The sequence below is a fragment of the Pelophylax lessonae genome (assembly GCF_965119305.1).
Source record: "Pelophylax lessonae genome assembly, chromosome: 3".
In the NCBI taxonomy this organism is placed as follows: Eukaryota; Metazoa; Chordata; class Amphibia; order Anura; family Ranidae; genus Pelophylax; species Pelophylax lessonae.
The window spans coordinates 235,531,686-235,554,224 of NC_138770.1; the positions used below are offsets into that span (position 1 = coordinate 235,531,686).

Genomic DNA, 22,539 nt, shown 5'->3' on the forward strand with positions numbered 1-22,539 from the left:
CATATTTTTGGAGCCAGTGGGCACCAGCATCTTTACCACTAACTGGTTGTTAAGCTGGCCGGGAAGTTGGCCGCCACGTCCTTAACAACGGATGGCTCATCAGCTGTCAGTGGAGTTTCCCGCTGACAGCTAAATGAAGAAAAAACATTGCAATAAAAAAATTGGGGGAAAAAAAAGTGTAAGCCCCCCCCCCATCCCTACTAGGTCCTTTTGGGTCTGATACAGATTTTAAGGGGAACCCCACGCCAAATCCATACCAGACCCTTATCTGAGTATGCAGCCTGGTAGGCCAGAAAAGGGAGTGAGCAGGCAGGGGCCTTATCGGAATCTAAAAGGGGGCCCCCAGGTCCCGCCCCCCCCGCATGCGAATGAGTATCAGGTACATTTTACCCCTACTCATTCACCAAAAACAGTAGCAAAAAGAAATAAAAACACAGTTTTTGACAACTCCTTAATTAAAAATAAATAATGTCCTCCGATGTAGATCCATTGTCAATCATGACACCCGCCGCCACCGCCGTACCTGAGAAAAAGAAAGAAAAAAAAGCTCCGCCCGCGACGAAGGCTACCGCCGTCTGTCTGCTTCGCTGTGTGACAGTTCATAAATAAGTAAGGGGCGGGACCACTTTGCAACATCATCTGGTGGCACAGCCCCATTGTCGCTTCATCGACCCAGCATGCACCGATCGGTGACATCACAGGGTGGCCCCTGCTTGCTCCCCCCCCCATTCCTTGCCTGCCAGGCTGCATGCTCTGATAAGGGTCTGGTATGGATTTTGGGGGGGCCCACACCGCTTTTAAAAAAAAAAATTGACGTGGGATTCCCCCTAAAATCCGTACTAGTCCCGGAAGGGCCTGGTATGGATTGGGGGGGGGACCCCCACATTTTTTTTCACATCAAATTCGTGTCCAAAACTGATCCAATGTGCAATTCAGATATGTCCCCATTGAAGGCAATAGCCTGGAATTTGCATCTGAACCACACCTCAGTGTTCAATAAACGCACAGGACTCTTTTCAAATTCGCAGTAAATTTGCACTGCCGCTACACTGCACATATGTGAACCGGCTCCATAAAAAGCCAGTTTAAATCACATGTCATACAAATCAGATGTAGTTCAAAACGCATCCAATTCAAATATATGTGAGCCAAGCCTAAAACAGAGAGCCATAATAAAACAATACATCATTGATAATAAAGGGGTTAAATATCGGTTTTACAATTCAGCTGCATGCATGTGAGCTTGGTAAACACCAGAGCAATCATATGCTATATAATTTATGCACAAAGGTTTAATAGGTTATGCAAAGAGTGGTAATAATGTAAATACCACTGAAACTCCTAGGAGGCCTATTTCTAGAATGGTCAGAAATGTTAACGCTATTAAATCATTTTTCTTTTTCTGCACTATTTACTTGCTCTTTCTTGAATATTAGTGTGTTTTACTGGTATATTTATGAAGCAAAGTGTATTTTATATCCCCCTTTACTATAGCAGCATTATTAAATATGTAAAGGCCTGGAGACTAATGCCTTCACATGGGATATGAGAGATCCTGTTCTGCTTTCACCGCTACTCCATTGAGGTTATAGCTGGAAAGGAAGGAGATAAATTAATGAAGGAGCTGAAGCTTTACATTTTCTGTGTGTAGCACTACCCCCTCAAGCTCTGCTGGTGACTGTCTCACCTATTCCAGCACAGCCAGGTAACAAGCATTTTTCACTTGCATCTGGACACAAGAAGTCAGTCTCTGGACTTATTTTTGCTGTTTTTATTAGGGATAATAACTTGGATGGTTTATAGTGGTTATGGGATGCCTGACTTGACAGAGACAATGGATGGGGACAACCTCCTTCCTTTTATAGGAATATAATGATCCTAGATTGCTCTCCTTCCTAGACACTTTCGCTCATTCAGGATCAGCAGCAAAAAGTCCCTTAAGGACTAGGAGTTTATAAGAGGCAGCAGTCTGCGCATGTCCAAGATGGCTGCCAACAGGAGGGCAAGGTAAGACCTTGACAGTACTTTCCCCTCAACGTCCCCTCCTCCACGGAGCAAAAAAACGGTTTCTGAGGAAAGCGAGCATGGAAGGTGTAGAGAAGGGCAGGAGCGGGAACATCAACGGAGGGAACCCAGGAGCGCTCCTCAGGACCATAACACTTCCAGTGCACAAGGTATTGAACCTGATCTGGGAACAGATGAGAATCCAAGATGCTGCTAACCTCATACTCCTCATGATTGCCCACAGGAATGGGAGGAGGGCAAAGAAGTAAAGAAGTATAGCGATTGCAAACCAATGGCTTCAAAATTGACACATTAAAAACATTGGAGATACGCATGCCAGGGGGAAGACCAAGGGCATAGGCCATCGGGTTTATCTTACGGAGGATGTGAAAAGGCCCAACAAAACGGGGTGCCAGTTTTGGAGTGAGCACCCTGAGACTGAAATTATGGGTCGACAACCACACCCTCTCCCCGACATGGTAAGAAAGAGCAGAATAACGTCTCCGGTCTGCCTGGAGCTTCTGACGCTGTGCAGAGACCCGTAAAGACTCTTGAATTTTACGGAGGGCACATAGATGATCCTCCAATGCCGGGATGTCCTGTGGCGAGAACGACTTAGACAACACAGCAGGTTGGAACGCATAATTGGCCATGAATGGAGACATTCCGGAAGACGAGTTGAGGCGGATGAGAAGGAGAGTCGAATACCCAACTGGGAGCAAAAGGCACGCCAGAACCTAGAGACAAACTGGCTCCCACGGTCCAAGGCAGCGTCCTTACGCAACCCTTGTAAACGGAAGACCACCCTGGCAAAACACTGAGGCAAGGTCCCGAGCTGTAGGCAGCTGCCCAAACGGAACACAGTGGCACATTTTGGAGAACCGGTCGACAACCATGAGGATACCCATGTAACCTCGAGATGCAGGAAGTTCACAAAAAAAATCAATGGTCAGGTGAGACCAGAGATGCTCCCCATTGGGAATGGGATGCAGTAGGCCCAAGGGAAGGTGCCGAGGAGATTTGTTCTGGGCACAGACCGAACAAGCAGCTACATACGCAGCAACATCAGTACGGGGAGATGGTCTCCAGAACTCATGGGAAAAAGCCCATGACATTTGGTTCTTACCAGGATGACCGGCTGTCTTGGAATTGTGGTACATGCGCAACAGTCTGCTGCGAAATCCCTCAGGTAAAAAACATTCACCAAGAGGAGAGGTTAAGTTGGTGCGGATGGCATCCAGGATATGATCTGAAGGTATAACTGGTGTCGGCACGGAGTCCTCCCTGGACAACTAAGGATACTGGCGAGACAAGGCATCAGCCCCGGGGCCAGGCAAATACGAGACCACATAGTTAAAACGAGACAAGAATAGGGCTCATCTGGCCTGACGGGGTGTGAGCCTCTTGGCCTCTGAGGGATGCGTCAGATTCTTTTGATAGGTGAGAATGAGAACTAAAACCACAGAACCTTCAAGCAGGTGTCTCCACTCTTTGAGAGTCAGGATAAGGGCCAAGAGCATTTGCAACGTACCCCTCCATGGCCTTATTCTCCACAAATGAGAGAAGATAAACCCTGCCACGAGGGGGAATGGCACCAGGTTGCAAGTCTATGCCACAATTGTGCGGACGATGAGGAGGAAGAGTACCAGTGGGCACCTTGTCAAATACATCTTGATACTCATGAGATTCAGTAGGTAACACTGAATCTGAGGTGGTACAAAGTACTTTAACAGGTCAATGGATGCAAACACTGTGGAGACCAAGAGAGGATCTCGACCAACTGCCAATATAAGGTCGGATTGTGTTTCTGAACCCAAAGGGTACCCCAAAACAATGGAGTAGTGTGGGGACAAAATAACATGGAAACAGGTAGACTCCCAGTGAACAGCCCCTATCGCCATATCAACCGGAACAGTCTCAAGGGTAACCTGTGCTGGTTGCAGGGGTCTACCATCAACCGCCTCGATAACTAGTGGAGAAACATGAGGCTGCAAGGTTATGGAATTAGCAGTAGCAAACGTACTGTCAATAAAATAACCGCCAGCACCGGAGTCAATCAACACCTGAGTAACCACCAAACCCACTGCTCCAGGAGAGGACAACTGTGATTAGCGGTTTATCTTTACGGGAAACCCTGGATGAGGAAATTCCACCTAAGATCTGCCCCCGACAGGACCTTAGCGTTTCCAGTACAGGAGGGACAAGATTTCAGGAAATGCCCACCAAGACCACAATACAGGCACCGGCCTTCCCTCCTCCTAAAGGCCCGCTCAGCCTAGGAAAGGCGAGTGAACCCCAGCTGCATGGGTTCACAGCCAGACGCACCATCCCCAGGAGGCGTGAGAGGTGAGGGAGAAATGGATGGGAAAGAAAACGTAGGAGTCAATCTGGTAGAAGGTCTCCGCAAGCACTCCTTAAACGATGGTCTCTACCTGAGCCTGGTATTGATCAAAACCAGGAAGGAAATGAGAGCCTCAAGCTCATCAGGGAGGTCCTTCATTGCAGAGAAGATAGCCACCAGAGCCTCATTATTCCAGCCCACCTCTGCTGCCAGGGTATGAAATTCGATGGCATACTTGGTAATGGTTTGTATACCCTGTTGAAGGGACAGTAGCAGCTTAGCAGCAGAGGCAGAGCAAGCAGGCACATTGAATACCCTACGAAAGGAGGCAACAAAACTCGAATAATTGAGCATCACAGGATTATCATTCTCCCATAAGGGATTCGTCCAGGCCAAGGCCTTGTCCGAGAGCAATGAGATTAGGAAGCCTACCTTGGACCTGTCAGAAGGAAACGCCTGGGGAACCTTCTCATAATAAATGCCCACTTGGTTTAGGAAGCCACGACACTGACTTGGTTCACCCCTATAGCACTGCGGGAGGGGGGCTGAACCAGTCATTCCACTGGTAACAGTGACTCCAGCTAAAACTGCAGGAGCAGGAGTGGCAACAGGAGCAGCAGGTGCAACAACAGGAGGAACCACCGGCCTAGCAGCACCAGGAGCGAGGTGTGCTGTGCATGCAAGCAACGTCTGCAATGCCTGAGCGAACTGACCCAAAAGGTGATTTTGTTGAAACCAGCATGGGGAGTGTAGGAGCACCTGCATTGTCAGGATTCATGGTCCTTGTGTACTGTCAGGGTGCCAAGATACCAGACCACACAGGGATGCAGGTTCTAAAAATCAGTTTTTGGAGCAAACAACAATAAACGCACAGCAAGAGTGAGGAAGTGGGAGCAGGAACACGCCAGGGTCAAGTCCAGAAGTGGGTAGTCATCCAAGCTGGAGTCGAGTCCAGAAGCGGGTGGTCTGCCGATGCCGGGTCGTCTGCCGATGCTATGTCGAGAGCCAGGAGAGTCGTCAGCCAAGCCAGGTCATACACAAAGGAACACAGAAAACAGAAGACTGCTAGCAGAGATGCACCTTTGAGCACAAACACAAGGGTAAGTATGCAATCAGAGTCTATAAGAGGCAGCAGTCTGCACATGTCCTAGAAGGCTACCAATAGGAGGGCAAGGTACGACCTTGACACCTTGTGAATCCCTGGGTGTGCTGATGTACTCCCTCTGTAATCTTTGCTCCCTGCTGCTTCCTAGGCAGGATTCCTTCTAAAACCGTGATGCTGATAGGATCTTTCCAAGCCAGCATGAGCGCAGCCTAGAGGCAAAGCCCCCTCCGACCCAGGGGTCCCCTTCTAGGCCACGACAGCCTCCTCAGCACTCCATCTTCCACTCGACTCCCCTGCTGTCATGTCTCCCCTATATTTAAGGGTTGATCTAATCACCCTGCCAGGAAATTCAGCCTGGTGATTGGCAGATCAGAACATACTGGCCTCCGCTCACTAACTTCTATAAGCTTCTACCAGCTTCTAGATCCATGGGAAGGTACCAGAAACCTGCCTCTGTAGAGCCATCCAGCCTGACCTGCAATAACCGGACCCAATGTATGACTCACGCAACTTAGCATGAGTCATAACTTAAAACGTAACTCCACTTTTGTTGGAAAAAAAAAAACATTCCCCTCTGGGTGATCTATGTATATTACAAGGATTATAACAACCTTTGTTGCAGATTTCTACCTTTTGTTATTTTGATGAAATCTCTGTTTGTTCCTCTGTGCTGAGTGAGTCTAATGGGAGTAGTTTCATAATTATCAATCAGTTGTGCAGCTGCAGAGCACTAATGAGGAAATCTGCATTGAAAAAAAAAAATGACATTTTTGTTCCAGGGGATGCCTGAAATCTGACTTTTATCTTAGGCTGGCCATACATTTTCTTTAGATTTACCTTCAACTGTGTAGTGCATGGGCCTGTCCAATTGGATACAATTGAAAGTGTTGTTTAGTGTTGACCTTATATTACTGTATATGGTTTTTGGTAAATCTAAAAGAAAATTGTACAAGAAAATTGAACATGTATGGCCAGCCTTAGGCAGACTTCTAGGAAACTCAGTGAGCCAATCAAACATGCAGGAAATGATGTTTCTTGGGTGTGGTCAGTACACGTTCTGTGTACAGAAAAATTTCCGATAGCCATATTGCATTGCATTTTCAGAAAATTACAGCAGCTGCAGATTAAAAAGGAAGGGTCATTTTTAATAACATTCAATTACAATATGACTTGTGTCACAATTGTATATGCTATATTATTTTTCTAAAGGCCCGTACACACGTGCAGATTGTCGGCCGAAAAGATTCGGCTGACGACCGATTGGCCGATTTTCGGCTTGTTAGTATGATGCTTCCGACAGCCGACAGCGCACTTTCGGCCAAACGGAATCTGTCGTGCAAGCATTAAAATTTTTGTATGCCGACACCAGAACGGCCGATTGTTCGCCAGTCAGTACAGAAATCGTCCGACAGACAGCAGCTTTGCAAGACTGGGCATGCTCAGAAAAGAAAGAACACACGGAAAGTTAACCATCACATGACATCACTTCTGCAGTCGGCGGACAAAATTCGTGTGCAGTCTTTTGCACTTTTCAGCGGACACGACAGCCCGGGGACAAAAGACGGCCGATCAGTCGGCCGACGATCGGTACGTGTGTACGGGGCTTTAGTTTGCTATTTTTTTTCCCCACAAAAGTGGAGTTACCCTTTGAATTTGCCTGTACTATCATTAGTAGCACACTAGAGGGTGCTACATGTGAATTCCTGAATTCCTATCAACTCTCACTCACTATTCATTCCCCAGGAGGTGCAGCAAAAACCAGCCTGAAGAAACTGCAGATGCAGACAGATTTCCTCAGAGCTGGACAGGGGTAATCTAGCACCCAGGGTAAAGATGACAAAATGCACCTCCCCGGAGCAGGGAAGGTGGCTAATATTGACACGCAGAGCGAAATGTATGTCATGTTTTTGGTATGTGCTGAAATAGCAAACAGCAACAAACTGAACAAATTGGTGAACAAATATTGGGCAAATAGTGGCAAAGAATGTCCCTGTGTCACTGAAAAGAAAACAAATGGCTGTGTTGTTGGTGATAGTAAGAGGAAAAATGGTGCCGCATCAGTCTCAGTGGGGGGGGGGGGGTGGAAACGCTGCTACATTGCTAGTGACAGTCTGAGGAGGACTTTCATTGGGATGAAGGAAGGCAATGTGGGCTCTGAGGGGTGCATAGAAGGGTTATAGGGAGCTCTGAGGGGTGCATAGAAGGGAAATAAGGGGCTCTGAGGGGTGCATAGAAGGGATATAAGGGGCTCTGAGGGGTGCATAGAAGGGATATAAGGGGCTCTGAGGGGTGCATAGAAGGGATATAAGGGGCTCTGAGGGGTGCATAGAAGGGATATAAGGGGCTCTGAGGGGTGCATAGAAGGGATATAAGGGGCTCTGAGGGGTGCATAGAAGGGAAATAAGGGGCTCTGAGGGGTGCATAGAAGGGAAATAAGGGGCTCTGAGGGGTGCATAGAAGGGAAATAAGGGGCTCTGAGGGGTGCATAGAAGGGATATAAGGGGCTCTGAGGGGTGCATAGAAGGGAAATAAGGGGCTCTGAGGGGTGCATAGAACGGATATAAGGGGCTCTGAGGGGTGCATAGAAGGGAAATAAGGGGCTCTGAGGGGTGCATAGAAGGGATATAAGGGGCTCTGAGGGGTGCATAGAAGGGATATAAGGGGCTCTGAGGGGTGCATAGAAGGGAAATAAGGGGCTCTGAGGGGTGCATAGAAGGGAAATAAGGGGTTCTGAGTAGTGCATAGAAGGGATATAGGGGGCTCTGAGGGGTGCATAGAAGGGTTATAGGGGGCTCTAAGGGGTGCATAAAAGGAATATAGGGGGCTCTGAGGGGTGCATAGAAGAAATATAGGGGGCTCTGAGGGGTGCATAGAAGGGTTATAGGGGGCTCTGAGGGGTGCATAGAAGAGATATAGGGGGCTCTGAGGGGTGCATAGAAGGGTTATAGGGGGCTCTGAGGGGTGCATAGAGGGGTTATAGGGGGCTCTGAGGGGTGCATAGAAGAGATATAGGGGGCTCTGAGGGGTGCATAGAAGAGATATAGGGGGCTCTGAGGGGTGCATAGAAGAGATATAGGGGGCTCTGAGGGGTGCATAGAAGGGTTATAGGGGGCTCTGAGGGGTGCATAGAAGGGTTATAGGGGGCTCTGAGGGGTGCATAGAAGAGATATAGGGGGCTCTGAGGGGTGCATAGAAGAGATATAGGGGGCTCTGAGGGGTGCATAGAAGGGAAATAACGGGCTCTGAGGGGTGCATAGAAGAGATATAGGGGGCTCTGGGGGGTGCATAGAAGGGTTATAGGGGGCTCTGAGGGGTGCATAGAAGAGATATAGGGGGCTCTGAGGGGTGCATAGAAGGGTTATAGGGGGCTCGGAGTGGTGCATAGAAGAGATATAGGGGGCTCTGAGGGGTGCATAGAAGAGATATAGGGGGCTCTGAGGGGTGCATAGAAGGGTGATAGGGGGCTCTGAGGGGTGCATAGAAGGGTTATAGGGGGCTCTGAGGGGTGCATAGAAGAGATATAGGGGGCTCTGAGGGGTGCATAGAAGGGTTATAGGGGGCTCTGAGGGGTGCATAGAAGAGATATAGGGGGCTCTGAGGGGTGCATAGAAGAGATATAAGGGGCTCTGAGGGGTGCATAGAAGAGATATAGGGGGCTCTGAGGGGTGCATAGAAGAGATATAGGGGGCTCTGAGGGGTGCATAGAAGAGATATAGGGGGCTCTGAGGGGTGCATAGAAGAGATATAGGGGGCTCTGAGGGGTGCATAGAAGGGAATTAACAGACTCTGAGGGATGCATAGAAGAGATATCCGGGGCTCTGAGGGGTGCATAGAAGGGTTATAGGGGGCTCTGAGGGGTGCATAGAAGAGATATAGGGGGCTCTGAGGGGTGCATAGAAGGGTTATAGGGAGCTCTGAGGGGTGCATAGAAGGAATATAGGGGGTTCTGAGGGGTGCATAGAAGGGAAATAACGGGCTCTGAGGGGTGCATAGAAGAGATATAGGGGGCTCTGAGGGGTGCATAGAAGGGATATAAGGGTCTCTGAGGGGTGCATAGAAGGGTTATAGGGAGCTCTGAGTGGTGCATAGAAGAGATATAGGGGGCTCTGAGGGGTGCATAGAAGAGATATAGGGGGCTCTGAGGGGTGCATAGAAGGGTTATAGGGGGCTCTGAGGGGTGCATAGAAGGGTTATAGGGGGCTCTGAGGGGTGCATAGAAGAGATATAGGGGGCTCTGAGGGGTGCATAGAAGGGTTATAGGGGGCTCTGAGGGGTGCATAGAAGGGTTATAGGGGGCTCAGAGGGGTGCATAGAAGGGATATAGGGGGCTCTGAGGGGTGCATAGAAGGGATATAGGGGGCTCTGAGGGGTGCATAGAAGGGATATAGGGGGCTCTGAGGCAATAAACCCTAGGAGGGGGCATGCACACTGCAGGAGGCGCGATTGCACGCTGATTGGACAGAGGGGAACCAATCAGCTTTGTCCAGCAGGCCCAATGTCCACCGGCCATCCGCAATCACTCCAGAACAGTGGTCTGCCTATGTAAACATGGCAGTTCGCCGTTCTGACAGGGGAGAAGATATAGATCTTGTGTTGCTGCTAAGCCGGAACACGGATCTCTGTTTTCCCCTAGTCAGAGCATCCCCCACACAGTTAGCAAGCACCCCATAGGGACACATTTAACCCTTTGATCGTCCCTGATGTTAACCCCCTCCCCGCCAGTGTCATTAGTACAGTAACAGTGCATATTTGTTAGCACTAATCACTGTAATAATGTCAACGGTCCCCAACAAAGTGTCAGTTAGGTGTCAGATTCGTCAGCCGCAATGTCGCAGTCCCGCTAAAAATTGCTGATCGCCGCCATTACTAGTAAAAAATAAATAAATACAAATGCCATAAAAATATCCTATAGTTTGTAGACGCAATAATTTTTGCCCAAACCAATCAATATACGCTTATTGGGATTTTTTTTTACCAAAAATATGTAGCAGAATACATATTGACCTAAATTGATGAAGAGATTAGATTTTTTACATTTTTTATTAGATGTGTTTTATAGCAGAAAGTAAAAAATATTGTTTTTTGTTTCAAAATTGTCGCTCTTTTTTTGTGGAGGTGATCAAATACCAACAAAATAAAGCTGTATTTGTGGGGAAAAGGGACATCAATTTTATTTAGGTACAGCATCACACGACCGAGCAATTGTCAGTTAAAGTAATGCTGTGCCTTATCACAAAAAATGGCCTGGTCATTAAGGGGGTAAAAACTTCCGGGGCTGGAGTGGCTAATCCACTGTCCCACTTCACTGCACCTGTGTGCATTGCAGTTGCATCTTGGCCCGGGGGTGTCTTTATAAAAACAGTGGGCCTGAGTAAGGCCAAACAAAGTACGGCGCATGCAACTTGCCACAGCAAAAATTGGGTGGGGTTTTCAGCAGCTTTCGGTGGCATTAGGTAGCGCCCACAAGTTACATAGTACAGTAAAGGTGTTTGGCATTTTGTGGGGCAAAACTGCTCCTACTTGCTTACCAGGGCTTAAATTTCTGTTCCCTGGGCCCCATCAACAGGGGGGGCCCAGGATGTGGGAACAGAGGAGGGACTTAAAGCTCTAATTTTTGGGGGAATAGGCACATAAAGTCAGTGCCGCTGTTCCGCTGCACCTGGGTGGTCAGGTTGTGCCTAGCATTGCCTAACATTGGGAATGGCTTAAGGGGGATGATTACATCACTTGACCTCTGGAGGATGACCATGCGGTTTCCCTGCCGCTGCATTTTTAAAAGGGTACATGCACCATTCTGTGAATTTTACGTGGCACATCAGCTAATTGAAATAAAAGGGCCTGGTATGGATTGGGGGGCCATGCCCTTTTTCTCTTTATTTATTTTTTTCAATAACTGGGTGTCGACAATTGCAAGTCATTTTAATTGTGACTTAACTTGTTTTTTTCTCTTTAGAAATGTCATTTTTGCTGCAGCATGTTATATACACAATACAGATGCTGCACTTTACAGGCAGACTAAGGGGACCCCCCAGGCACTATATTTAAAGGCGTTTTTTGTTTTTATTGTTGCACTTTAAGCATCATTAAAATCACTGCTCCTGAAAAAAATGATTGTTTTTTAAAAAAATGTTTGCACTGATATCCCCCAGGGCAGCACCCATACCCTTATACCCTTTGTATGGCCAATTATTTGCATATAAGCCTTCAAAAGGGGCACTTTTGATTTTTCCTGTTCATCTCCCATAGACTTCACTGGGGTTTGCTGTTCGCGTTAGAACTTTTCCTCTGTTTGGGAGTTCTGCTGCAAACCGAACAGGGGGGTGTTCGACTCATCTCTAGTGATTATGTGTTATCAATTTTCTATGATTGGCATCATAGCTTGTAGAGTATACCTTTCACATAGAATAAAGAATATACACTAATTTGGGTATTGTTACTAAAGCAATGTAGCAGTATAAATTTAGCCAACATTTATGAAGAAAAAATACTATTTTGCAAACAGAAACGAAGAAAAATGCGTTTTTTTTAAATTTTCAGATTTCTTTATTTATAGCGACAAATAAATAAAAAAAAATCAATAGTGATTAAATACTACAAAAAAAAAAAAAAAAAGCTCTAATTGTGTGACAAAAAGGACAAACATTTAATATGCGCACAGTGTTGCATGACTGAGTAATTGTCATTAAAACTGTGAGAGCACTGAAAGCTGAAAATTGGTCTGGGCAGGAAGGGGTTATAAGTGTCCAGTAGGCAAGTTGTTAAACCAGTTGAACACTTTAGTCAGGATTGTGTAACATGCAACATGTTTAGGCCCCTTTCACACAGGCTTTCCGATCAGGTCTGCCTGCCAGTTTTTCAGGCGGCCTTGATCGAACGCTCCATTCACCCCTATGGGGCAGCGGATGTCAATGGTGACATGTCCACTGACACCCACTGCTATCCGATCCTGTCTGTAAAATCAAGATGGATTGTAACCCTTTTTTCCATCTGTCTGGAGGATTGGATGGGATAGGATCGGTACAGGTGGTCCGTTTTCAACCGATCTCCCCTAGAGGGGAGCGGGGCTCTGACAGGTCGGTCTCTGCACAGTGAGTGGAGACCTGTCATCCGCCTGCTCAGCGGGGATCAGCAGATCAATCCCCTGCTGAGCAAAGCAGAGTCTGCTGGGCAGAATGCTTTTGTGAAAGGACCCTAAAGGTGAATACACAATATACAATTTTCTTTAGAATTTTTCTTCAGACTTACCAAAACCATATAATATGAGGTCACACCTAAACACTTTCAATTTGTATGCAATCAGGCAGGCCCTTGCACTACATAGTTGAAGGTAAATCTAATGGAAATCTTCCAACAAAAGTTGCATAGTGTGTATCCAGCAGTAAGGCCCGTACATACGATAAGAAAACCTGTAGAGAAAATTCGCCCGCCGACCGATCTGTCGATTTTTGGATTGTTATGCCCCGTACACACGTGCAGATTATCTGAAGACTTTTGTCTGTAGACTTACCAAAAACCATATAATATGAGGTCACACCTAAACACTTTCAATTTGTATGCAATCCGGCAGGCCCTTGCACTACATAGAAAAGGTAAATCTGAAGACAAAAGTCTTCAGATAATCTGCACGTGTGTACGGGGCATTAAGCCCCGTACACACGCAACGATTATCGGCCAACCGATCGTCCGTCTTTTGTCCAGAGTTGTGTTTTGTTGGTTGGAATGTGCCTAGACTGCACACGAATTTTCTCGCCCAACAAAAATCTGCTTCTGAAGTGATGTCATGTGTTGGTTTGCTTTCTTTGTGTTCTTTCTTCTCTGAGCATGCCCAGTCTTGCTCATAAGATTTTTCCCTGTCGAAATCTGTACTGACTGCACGAAAATCGGCTGTGTTTTGACGGCCAACAAAAATTTTATAGTCTGCACACCAGATTTTTTTCGGGCCGAAAAAGTTGGAGTCGGTTGTCGGAAGCATCATACTAACAAGCCGAAAATCGGCAGATTGGACGTTGGACGAAAATTCCCTGCCAATTTTCGATGCGTGTGTACGGGGCTTTAGTATGGTGCTTTCGACAGCCGACTCCGACTTTTCGGCTGACAAAATCCTGATGTGCAGGCTATATAATTTTTGTCGTCCGTCAAAACAACGTCCGATTTTCGTCTCATTAGTACAGATTTTGACAGAAAAAAAAATCTTAAGAGCAAGACTAGGCATGCTCAGAGATGAAAGAACACATACAAAGAAATCCAACACATGACATCACTTCTGAAGTATAATTCTGTCGTACGGGAAAATTCGTATGAAAATAACCTCTTCACTTTCCACATCAGGCTAGCATGCCATAAAAAAGGACGACAGATCGTTGGATAATCTGATCGTGTGTACGGGGCTTTAGAGTGCAGAAGTTAGCAGTAAGAGCCCTTTCACATGGGCTGTCCAATCCGGTCCACCTGTCAGTTTTTCCGGCGGACCTGATCGGACCTTGCATCCTCCCCTATGGAGCGGCGGATGTCAGTGGACACATTGGCCGCTATCCGATCCGATCCTGCCCACAAAATCCAAACAGATGGTGGTCCTATGGTGGTCCTATTTTCCATCTGTCTGGATTTTGCGGGCAGGATTGGATCAGATCGGAAAGGATCAGCACAGCGGAGTGGACAGGACCTTCCATCTGCCTACTCAGCAGGGATGAGCAGAGCGATTCCCCGCTGAGCAAGAGGATTCCGTTGCAAGGAGGCACCTATTTGAGTGGGGCCTAAAGCTGCCCATAGAATATAGTTTTTTTTTTATTTCCATTTAGCTGGTGGACCGAATGAGAAAAAAAAAATGAATTCCTCCATTCACACGATTGAGGTGAATGGAGGAATTCTCCTCGCTGTATTATTGTATTCTGACAGCAGGACTCCTCCACTGTCAGAATACAGTGATCAGCGCTGTAGCCTATGATCGACAAACATTTTCCAACATTCCCTTTCGACTGAAGTTGATCGCTAGAGGAAAAGGGAGTGAGGGGGTCAGAGGGGGAAAAGAGAAATGGAGAGAAGGTAGGGAGGAGAGAGGGAGAAATGGGGGTGCAGGAGAGGGAGGAAGGAGAGAGATGGCGGGAGAAGGGGGTGAGAGAAAGGGGGGGGGGTGTGAGAGAGGTGGGGTGAGAGAAAGAGGGAGGTGAGAAAGAGAGGCAAGCAGAGAGGTCACTTCCAGTGGTATCTGTGCAGTGGTTACTCATTCCATCGGACTCTACATCTTTGCTTTTTAAGGATTCTTTCACACGTGTGATTGGGAGCAGTAAAACCATGTGATGAATCTGTGGTTTTACTGCTCCCCTTTAGCTGACAAGGCAGTGGTTGCGTTGCATTTGGCGAGCACTACCGCCCACTGAACAGGACTCATTCAAGTTAATGTGGCTGTGCTGCAACCAAATGCAACACAGAATTCAAGGGGATAAAACAGGCAGTGAGGAGGCAACTAATCACCTCCTCACTGCCTGTCACACGCCTCTTAAAAGTGATCCAAATGTGTGGCAGTCATTGCTGTACATGTCAATGAGCCATTTGAGCAGTAGAGGGGGAGGGGCATCTGCAAATATCAAAGGGGCTTGGGGGGTGTTCAGTATGCCTGCACTCACCAAACATGGTCCCAGGCTGGTCTCCTGGAGGTTTAGGCAGCCTTGCTCTAGAGCTACTGTGCGTGATCTATACTCAAATCTGCTGCTTTCACAGAAGGCCCTTTCACATTCAGGGGGGTGGAGTGTAGGATGTAGAGTGACCACATGTCCTAGATTGCCTGGGACAGTCCCGAATTTTGCAAGTCTGTCCCAGATCCCTGGCACCTTCATTCCAGAACAATACAGTGTCCTGGAATGAAACTGACACAGCCGATGCATTCGGTCATAATTCTGCATCGATGCGGAAAATGGCTGCATCACTTGCTGATGACATCATCCCGGCTCGCCATGCTTTGCCCTGCTTCTCCTGGAAAATTACAGCAAGAGCTGGATAAAGCCCCCTCCCCTTCCTAGTTTGGTGCTTTCACAAAGGAGAAGCTGTGGGCGTTAGCCAGCCCTGTTTTCCATTTTAGTTTAGTTTTGTGCATGTGCATTCACTGCATTGTGCATGGATTTGTACATGTAGCACTGTCCCCGTAGGGCTTGCTGTATGATGACTTCTTGGGCCTCCTCTGATTACCAGCATACAGTCACTTACGGTACAGTTCACACATTCATCCTTACTCCCAATGGCTTGTTGCTCAATAAACAGTCCAGGGGTATCGGTTTTAAGTAAATATTGTGGTACTTGGATGGGAGAAGGGAATAGTGGGATACTCCAACTGGAACTATATACATTGGGACAACTCTTACTTGGCCTCACCAGGTTGCTTGTAGAAGCAGTTCAACTGCTTAAACCATACTACCACATGTATGGAAAGGGTTAGGTCTCCTTGCTCTTTCTCCAGCAATAGACTTGGTGATCTACATTCTCTTAAGGATACTCACTAGTATCCCCTTTACTGACTCCCTCTCTCTGACTCTTCTAGCTGCAGGTGTGGCCCCCCTCAGGTCAGGCCCCTTGACACAGATCTGTACTCACTGTACTGTAGAATCAGATCCTTCCAGTGTCTCCCCTTTTAGTCTGCTTTAAGGGACCTCCGGGTTTAGTTCCTTTCTAACTCTTTAAGCCCTCAGGTCGACCACCTGAGGCCGCATGGCACTTCTACAGAGGACTCCACTCTCCAACTGAAAGACCCCGAGCACATGTGCTCCTTGCATTTATACAGTATCCCAGCATGCACCAAGGCATTTTCCTCTGGTAAATCACCAGGGCTGTACTAAATGCATGTGCACTCATTTGTCAGGTTTCCTCCCACTGTCCAATATGCCTCCCTATTGGACCAATGTGAAACACTTTTCAGACAGACTGAGATGCACCTGAGCACATTGAGCAGACCTTACTAGCAGATCCTGCTCTCTGGTAGGCAGAGAACAATATAGATTTTCCTGCAATCCCTCTGGTGAGCAGAAAGGATTCAAAACTATACTCTCTCTCTAGCACCTACCTAGGAGGGTGCTACATACATATAGGGGAAGCTCATTTCAGATTTGTGTTGAGGCTTCATTTTTTCCAATATTTACAGGGATTGGTGGTAGAGGAAAACCACAGCCTCAGAGAACTATGGTGAAATGGCAGGAAGAACGAGCCTGTGCAGAGGCGGCCGGCGATGATGTCAATTGCCACGGCCGGAAGGCAAGCTGAGACCGTAGGGATGAAGGGGTGCGTGCAATGCAAGCCATTTGCTGTGTGGTCCCGTCACCATGACAACACGTTTTCTGCGCCTGCACCTTGTCAAGTCATGTGACGGGGCCGGACCAACCAGGCATTTATAAGAAGGGAAGGAGAAAGGGGGTGGAAATGACCTGAGGAAAGTGCATCTATGTAAACAAGAGTATATGTATATAAGAATATATGTAAATTTTAGTTCACTCACACAGGTTTATTATCTCTGCTTCAAGCCTGGCCCTAAGTGCTTTTTTTACCTTGATGCTGTTTGTCTGCCTCTCCTTCCTAGGAGCCTTTAATTAGCAACTACGGACCCCAGGGTTGGTTATCTTCAACAACACACCTTCAGCAGGCACCTGATCATTGTGTGGACTATTTTATGCGGACGATCTTGCCTTCAGGATCTCGGATACTAATGGCCCAGGCCTGGCCTTTTCTATCTGGGCGGTAGACCTCCACTCCGTCAATGTAGATGGACCGCCACAGACTCCAATTTGCCTTGATTGATAAGAAGGTGTTATAAAATTGAGACTTGGACTGTTTCCAATATGGTTTAAGAACATACAGGAAGTCCCAAACAGCTTCTTCATACCAGGCTCCTCTCTTATGCTTGATTTCCTCCATTTCCTCTTATCTCCCAGGGAGCGTATGGATAATCATTCCCCTACTCCATGGCCACCTCCTTCTGGACAAGGCGTTGGAATTGTGAGAACCTGGGGAGTTTTTGCCTGTCTCCTCTCCCAGTTGAGGTTTAAAAGGTCTTCACTTTCTTGATCAGGTTGGAGTAGACGTCATTCTGTGTCTGAGCCCAGGCATAGGTGCAAGGTGAGGATAGATCTGGAACCCTAGTGGCATAGGCCTCACAGAAGTTCCTTGCACACTGTATGTGAACGACTGCTGCCTCCGTTTCTTCACTGAGCGAACTGGAACTTGTAGGACTTCACTTCTGATCTCCAGTCATCAATTCCCTCTTCCAGGGACCCGCAGCAATGCTGGAAGCTTGGTAATCCCACATCAATGGCCCCTACCTCCCCCTCACTGGACGAACTGGAGGACTTCAACTTTTGGGCCCATTGACTCCCCTCTTCCTCTGTAAGAACTGGACTGTTAGTTGTCAATACATCTTTTGGCCGCTGCTCGGCTCTCATGACTTGAGTGCATTGCACCTCTGAGATGTGGGTCTCCCTGGTTTGGCAGATGGCAGTGCAGGTTTGCATCACTGGTCCCAGCCCCAGCGGTACTCTCAGTACTCACGGTCCTCTTCCAAAAGGGATAGCCACTCTAAGTGTCAGCAGTTCATGAGTGGTTCCTACTTCCCAGTTCACATACAGTCTTCTGGGCTGGCAATCACTCCATTCTATCTGCAACAACATGTCGCCGCAGTGCCTACACTGACCCCATGCTCACAGTCGCATGGACACATTCAGGCATCTGCTACATACCAGTCCTAGATGCTCCGTGTCCCCTCTGCACAAGGCCAGACTTCCATTGGGCACTAATTGGACCCCGGTGTCCCACAGAGCCAAATTCGGCAACTCAGCCTGCTCTGCAGGCTCTCCGCCATCACTTGGGATAGCCCCTGCACTCCAGCTCACTCCGGCATCCGCCATCTTGCTCCTCCACAGACCTGTCTGCTCCTCAGCTACACCCGATGGCGGAAGTGATGTCTCAGATCCCTTCCTCCACTCAGATTGGTGGCCCACGAACGACGACTCTACCAAAGGCCCCAGACTGGCAGATCTCTTTGGCGTGCTCCCTCCTGCATGGTGCAGTAACCCCTTCACTGCTGCCATAACACCGCTTAGTCTGCACGAATGGTACTGCAATGAAGATTGTGTTCCCTGCCACAGATACACATACATCTGCCTCTTTTGTCTGTACTTGAGCTCCAGTTACACTTTTCCATTCACAAGCTAACAGAACTCCCTCACTGCTGTTAGAAATTGTCCCGCTGTAACTGGCTGCACGGCAGACATTTTCCTCCACAGCACATGTTCAGGCACAAACCCTGACATCCCGATCCCCACCTCCCGGGTCACTGCTTTCTTGACTATAACACACTTGAAAGCACACTTGCACAGGGTACTGTAAAGCAGACACATTTTTCTCCTACAATACAGCACAAACTTTCTCCACCGATACTCCAGCACTCTACTTGAGAAGACACAGTGTTTCTTGGGTAAATGTCCGGTCATTGCCGATAGCAACCGCTACCGTGACCATGACTTGGAAGTTCCATTGCAATGATCACTCAGTTGCAATTACTTTCTCCACTGAAACTCCAGCACTTTGCTTGAGAAGACATAGCGTTACTTTGGCAAATACTCAGCCGTTGCCAGTAGCAACCTCTGCTGTAAATCAGAGAAAATCCCAGATGAGCCCCCAAATGTAGCACTGTCCCCATAGGGCTTGCTGTATGATGACTCCTTGGGCCTCCTCTAATTACCAACATACAGTCACTTAGGGTACAGTTCACACATTCATCCTTACTTCCAATGGTTCGTTGCTCAATAAACAGTCCAGGGGCATTGGTTTTTAGTATTTATTGTGAAACTTGGATGGCAGAAGGGAATAGTGGGATACTTCGACTAAAACTATATACATTGGATAAGAACAACTCTCACTTGGCCTCACCAGGTTGCTTGTGGAAGCAGTCTTACTGCTTAAACCATACTGCCACATGTATGGAAAGAGATAAGTCTCCTTGCTCTTTCTCCAGCAATAGACTTGGTGATCTACATTCTCCTCAGGATACTCACTAGCATCCACTTTACTGACACCCATCCATTGACTCTTCTAGCTGCAGGGGTAGCCCCCCTTAGGTCAGGCGCCTTGGCACAGATCTGTACTCACTGTACTGCAGAATCAGAACCTTCCAGAGTCTTCCCTTTCAGGACCTCCGGGTTCAGTTCCTGTCTAGCTTTTTAGGCCCTCAGGTCGACCACCTGAGGCTGCATGGCACTTCTACAGAGCAGGAGGCAGCCGTCTCCTCCCTCCGGGACTCTGCTCTACAGCTGAAAGACCCCGAGCACATGTGCTCCTCGCATTTTTACAGTATCCCAGCGTGCACAGAGGTGTTTTCCTCTGACAAATCACCAGGGCTGTACTAAATGCCTGTGCACTCATTTGCCAGGTTTCCTCCCACTGTCCAAAATGCCTCCCTATTGGAACACTCTTCAGACAGACTGAGATGCACCTGAGCACATTCAGCAGACCTTACTAGCAGATCCTGCTCTCTGGTAGGCAGAGAACAATATAGATTTACCTGCAATCCCTCTGGTAAGCAGAAAGGATTCAAAACTATACTCTCTCTCTAGCACCTACCTAGGAGGGTGCTACATATATATCTAGTAGGGGAAGCTCATTTTAGATTTGTGTTGAGGCTTCATTTTTTCAATTTTTACTCCAGATCCCTCGGGTCATTTGTATTTCTTTTGTAGTCTAAAGCATGGGGTTTTTTTTTTATATGCAACTTTAGTGCCTTAGATATGAAGAGCATTTGTTTAATGTATGTTAGCCTAAGATTGAAAGAACAATTCAGCTGGGTTCACACTGTGTGCAGAGCGGCTTGCAGCAGGGGGTCTGGTGCATCCTTGTTCACCGTTTCAGGTCCGAATTCATTCTGAATTTTTGGCAGAATTTGGACCTAAAACGGACCAGAAGACGCACAGGACCCTTCTGCTAACAGCTCCACAGCTGTCCATTGAGAGGCGGTCACAGTCTCCTGACATGCGAATTGGATGCAGATCCAATTTGTACCAGTGGGAACCCAGCCTTAGCTTAGGTTCACACTGAGGCCATTTTGAAATCGTGCGAGTTCAGCTGAAATCTCACGATTTCAAGCATGTATTTTAGTCCGACTTTGGGGGCAATTTCACAAACATCTGTGCGGGTTCTTGCACAGATGTCTATGAAAATCGCCCCCCGACCCCAAATCACCAAAAGTTGTACAGAAACTACTTTTGGGAATCTGTGCGGCACTGCAAAGTTGGCGTCGCACAGAATTCGGACGGTGCCATTGCCGGCAATTGGCTCCGGTTTGACATGTTAAATCGCATGTCAAATTGAATCAATGTGAACATGGTCTTACACTTTTTGAATCCATGTGGCTGTCTGCAACTGCAACGTTAGGCTAACATACATTAAAGAAATGTTTTTTCTATCTAAAGCACTAAAGTTGCATATAAACCCCGCTGCGCCCTCGAGCACGGCCACCCGCCGACTGCATTGTAAGCTGGGGGGGTTCCCTGAATGGCAATTTGAAAATGTGGATGGGGCATATACAGCAGGAAAAGGGCAGAAGGGGGAGCAGATTTAGCCTCCTCTTGTATTATTCAGGTAGCAGATTGTACTGTGTAGCACAGGGCAGCTCCCAGGCAGAATAACTGGCAATCAAAGAAGGATTAAAGTAACAGTGGATCCAGCACTGCTGATAAAATATAATCATTTACTTTATGTGTGCAGAGTCTGACAAGGCACAGAGGGCCCCCCTTTCCTCGGGTCCCATGTGCCCCACACACATGATGACAGTCCTTTGGCATAGCCCCATTCCATCTAATTTTTGCTGTGGCTGCAAAGCAAAACATCGGACCAAGGCACGTGTACAGCTGTGAGGCTGTTAGCAGCTGCACCTCTTTGTTCAGATGGGTGGTAAAAACATGGCTCAACTACTTGCTTTTACTGCCCTCCATCGGTCCATGTAAACAAAAATTAGGGCCATTCATTTTTTATTTAAACTTGCGGATGGGGGGGGGGGGGGGGGTAATGTGAGTGAAAACAGGTGCTTGAGCTGTGTTGGGAGTATACACATGCATGGCAGAAAATGACGAATGCAGCTAAACACGTCTAAACGTGCCCAAGCGCTAGGCCTGTTTAGCATTTCAGCATTTTTTATTTCAATGGCTAGAATAAATGAAAATTCTGGCCATTGAAATAAATAAACGTCCAAACACAAATTGCTGGTCTAAAACGGTTTAAAAAAAAATGCAGCTTGGGTGAGTTTTTAACATTGATTTTCTCTTGTCAGGAGGAGCAGCGTTTACAATAAACCAGTGTGCATGAGGCCTTCAAAGAAAGGTAAGCACATTGTTCCATCGAAGAATTGTTTCTTTTGTTTTTACTGTTCATTCAGGCGTATGTTTATGTGCATGCTTTGAAATTGATATTCCCATAGGGCTTATTGAGAGAGAGAATGTGAGAGAGAGAGAGAGAGCGTGCATATTAGCTGACAAAAAAATGTGCCTGTCCCCTTTAACCTCCCTGTGACGTGGCCAGCTGTGAAGTGGGTTGGAAGCCGGCAGCTTGACAGACGTCAGCCTGTGCAGCTGGAAGAGCAAGTGCATGGTGGTGCTTTGATTGTGAGAGCCAGGACTCTGCAGCCACTGCAGCACTCACTGGATCCCTCCCAGAGCCTGCAGCACTAAACTGATCTGTGCATTGACCTGTTCTGAATATCAGCTGCAAGCCTTGTCATCACTTCCCCCAGCCAACCGGTCTGTGCTGATGCACTAAAGGGATGAAAGCAATAGCAGCCCTGGAGTGCCAGCATCCTTGGAGTATACCATAGCACTGGTGACGCCAACAAGCAACCTGGCCAGATCTTCACATCTCCAAGCATCCAGGATAGGCCGGATTCCAATTCTGCATAGCTTGAGGCCAAGGCAAGTGAAAGTTAATACCATATCCGGCAGCCTTCTGATGAAATAGTTCACCGCTGTTGTGTAGGAGTTAAATTTCTGCCTAGCAACCGCAGACAGAAAACTACTATGGTGGAATCACTGAGGGGTAAAGTCATGCATGATCTCTATGGTATTAACCC

At 47.5% G+C, this 22,539-nt stretch overlaps 1 protein-coding gene across 3 annotated transcripts in view; it reads left to right on the forward strand.

Annotated features, from left to right (window-relative positions):
• The first annotated feature begins 22,043 nt into the window (after nt 1–22,043).
• MED12L (mediator complex subunit 12L) overlaps nt 22,044–22,539 on the forward strand; it is an 837,051-nt gene continuing 836,555 nt past the window's right edge. For all 3 annotated transcript variants that reach the window (XM_082251515.1, XM_082251517.1, XM_082251516.1), the window contains exon 1: nt 22,044–22,381. The gene's annotated coding sequence lies outside the window, so the exon portion shown is untranslated. The remainder of the gene's footprint in view (nt 22,382–22,539) is intronic.